Consider the following 3,792-nt stretch of genomic DNA (forward strand, 5'->3'; position numbering starts at 1 on the left):
TTTCACTCACTATTGTTCTGGAAATCTTAGCTAAAAAAAAAAAAAAACAATAAATAACTTTGTTAGGATGAAAAAACATAAATAAAAGCCAAAGAGTTTGAGACATGCCTGGGCAACATAGAGATACCTCATTTCAACAAAAAGAAAAAAAGTTAGCCAGGCATAGTGATGCACACCTATAGTCCTAGCTACTTGAGGGGCTAAGCTGGGAGGATTGCTTGAGTCCAAAAGATTGAGGCTGCAGTGAGCCAAGATCATGCCACAGCACTCCAGCCTGGGTGACATGGTGAGACTTTGTCTCAAAAAAAAGTCATTATTTGTAGAAGATATAATCCACAAGAAAATTCACCAGAATCTACAGATAAGTTATCAGAACTGACACATTAGTATAGCAAGATTGGTAGTTACAAAGTCAATTTTTTTAAAAAAATTATATTTTTTATATTCAAGCAATGAAAAATAAGAAAGCATGATCTTCAAAATGCCATTTATAATCAGAAAAAATCAAATGCTTAGAAATAAATTTAACAGAATATATACAAGACTTCTAAACAGAAAACTATAAAACTATTATTGACAAAAACAAAAACTTTAATAAATAGGAGACAATCATAGTAAAAGATGAAAAATGTGAATTATCTCTGAACCAATCTATGAATTTGATTCAATATCAATCGAAATTGTGAAAGTTTGCTTTTTCTTCTGGGGTGTGTGTGTGTGTATCTTATAACTTAATGAACTGATTCTAAAATGTATGTGATAATGGAAAGAGCCAAGAAGAGTTGAAAAATTCTTTAAAAAGGAAAAATTGAGTGAACGCATGTTATATTAGATATCAATACTTATAAATCTACAGAAATGAGATCATCATACAGTTAAGCTAAGAATAGACAAAATGCCAAATAAATGGAGTCTAGAAACAGGCCAATGATAATATGGACCTATGATGACAGTCGTGACACTGCAGTGAAGTATAAAATGAACAGTCTTTTAATGAATATGACTGGACAATCAACTATTCCTATGAAAAAATAATAAAACTGACCCCTACTCATACATTCACAAATATCAAATATAGATTTATTGTCAATCTAAAGTGAAAAAGAAAAATAATGAAATTTCTTGAAGATAATGTGGGAGAATACAGGGCACTAAAATAATCACAGAGGAAAAACTCATAAAATTAACTTTATCAGAATAAAGAATATGTATACCTATATTCATCAGAGAAGATTTAATGATGGACAAGAAAAGCCATGAAAAGGGAAAAATATTAATAATGCTTTTAACCTACAATTCTGAAGGAATTTTCCAAGGGCAGCAACTACTCGTAGCTGAAAAGTAACCTTAGTATATTTTAAGAATGTTAGTGATCTGAGACATATGAAAGGGAACATGATATATAACAAGACTCTAGCTTAGACAAATGAATGGTAAAGGCCTACATTAGAATTTCTAAGGGCACGAACTAGAGATTTCCAGATAAAAGTAACATACGATGATGTCAGTGGGTGCAGACCTGAAACTGGAAGTGGTGGGAGATGTTGGGACAGTTAAAGTATTTCTGCCCCCAGAGGCTGAGAATTAGAGAAGCCCCTAAATGCCCATTGCAGCAAGAACTTAAGTAACATGTGGTCAATCCCCAGAGCTTGTTTAGGGCAAGGAATAAAGAAATAGAGAGGCTCACATACCAAAAAATATTTCCACAGAACGATTTTTCTAGATAGACTGTACCAGGACTCAACTCACTGGGAGTCAAATATGAACCAGGAGTCTGAATATCTCGCTATTTAAGTCACTTGTCATCACAGAATCAGAAAGCTACAATTTGCTTTGATGTTTTTCTTTATTATGTATTTTTCCATAGCATCTTAGCAAGTTTTATTTTAAATGCTTTTGCTTAAAAACAAAAAGAAAAATAATTTTTTTGTCAAATTTGGCTGATAATTAATGTGGGAATTTTGGGGAGAAGAAGAAAACAAATCCACCTAAATTTTTTCAGAAGAGCTACAGTAGGTACAGCACCCTGGAAACACAGTGAAGTCATGCCAGCTGGAGAAATGGGAAAGTAACAGAACCGAGGCTGTGAGTGGGATGAGTTCCCCACATCAAAGGCAGTCCTGGGAATAACTAAGATGGCTGTCTATATATATATATATATATGATTAGGAATCAGAATGTTAAAATTTTCCTAAGTGCTCCTTTTCTCAGATCCAGAATTACTTTCAATCTCTTTCATGACCGTCATGTTTGCCTGTTCATGGCATGTTCTACGCCTTGTCTGGAGAAGTGTTCTGGGAAGCTGGGAAGTATGGCTATTGTGTATCTACAAGGCATATTCAAGGCTTAATCTTTGGTAAGCAAGAGTGTTCAGATAAGACTGCAGCTGGGAAGAGGCACCACTGGAAGACAGGTGAGGTAAGAGGTTCTCAAGGCAACTCTAAAAACCATCTTTTGTCCAGTTAGGTCCCTGGCCTTTATGTTTTATATAGGTCCCTGGCCTGTATATTTTTACAATGTGATCATTAGGGTTGGGGAATAAGTTTGACCAAGATTTCCCAGACATTTGAGTATAGATGAGTGCATAGCAGCTTGCAGAGGGTCTCTGCAGATACCCTAGATATTTTAGAGTATAAACAATTACTTTGTTAGCATCAATGGATTATATTAAGCTGAAAGGATGATTTAGCCACAAAATTGAACTATGTGAAAAAAATTAGGGGAACTATTTGATTTACAATTGCATCAAAAATAAATAAACCAATAAGCTACTGAGAGTAAATGTGACCAAGGAAGTGAAACAGCTTTATACCAGAAACAAGAAACACTGAGGAAATAAAGATTACACAAATATTAATAAATGGAAAGACATCTTGTTTTCATGGATTGAATTAATATTTAAACATCCATACTGCCTAAAGGGATCCAGAGATTCAGTGCAATCCTTATTAAAATTCTAATGTCATTCTTCATAGATAAAGGGAAAAAATTCTAAAATTTTGCTTGCTTGGGCACCACATCTACTGAAATTGGAACAACATAGAAAAGATTAGCATGGCTCCTGTGCAAGGATGATATGCAAATTCATAAAGCATTGCACACTTTTTTTATAGTAATACTATTCACGATAGCAAAGACATAGAATCTACCCAGGTTTCCATCAACAGTGGATCGGATTTTTTAAAATGTGGTAAATATACACCATGGAACTCTATGCAGCTATAAAAAAGAACACAATCATATCCTTTGCAGTAACATGAATACAGCTGCAGGCCATTATCTTAAGTGAATTAACACAGAAACAGCAAACCAAAAACTGCATGTTTTTACTTATAAGTGGGAGCTAGACATTGGGTACACGCTGACACAAAGATGGGAGCAATAAACACTGAGGATTCTAACAGTGGAGAGGGAGAGAAGGGGGAAAGATTGCAAAACTGCCTGTCAGATGCTGTGTTCACTGCTTGGATGTTAGGATCATTAGAAGCCCAAACCTCAGCATCAGGCAATATATCCATGGAAGAATCCTGCATATGTACCCCTTGAATGTAGAGTAAAATAAAAATTTTAATCCTAAAATTTGCATGGAACCACAAAAGATCCCAAATAGCCAATGAAAGCTTGCCCAAAATGTGCATAGGTGGAGGCCTATTCGCCTAAACCTACTCGTCTCAATGAAGAGCACAGGAAATTATGTCCATTTAATTTCACTTTCCTCTGTATGCCCATTCTCGATCTCTGGGATTTTGTTTTAATATGTGTATTTTAAATCAGAAATTGATTTTTCCACAG

The 3,792-nt window shown here is 34.7% G+C and overlaps 1 non-coding gene across 1 annotated transcript; it reads left to right on the plus strand.

The window, feature by feature from the left end:
* The first annotated feature begins 3,003 nt into the window (after nt 1-3,003).
* On the plus strand, nt 3,004-3,106 carry LOC116469990 (U6 spliceosomal RNA). Its single transcript, XR_004248436.1, has one exon. It is a non-coding gene; the product is annotated as a U6 spliceosomal RNA (small nuclear RNA).
* Nucleotides 3,107-3,792: the final 686 nt, after the last annotated feature.

Source organism: Hylobates moloch, unplaced genomic scaffold, assembly GCF_009828535.3.
Source record: "Hylobates moloch isolate HMO894 unplaced genomic scaffold, HMol_V3 SCAFFOLD_5, whole genome shotgun sequence".
In the NCBI taxonomy this organism is placed as follows: Eukaryota; Metazoa; Chordata; class Mammalia; order Primates; family Hylobatidae; genus Hylobates; species Hylobates moloch.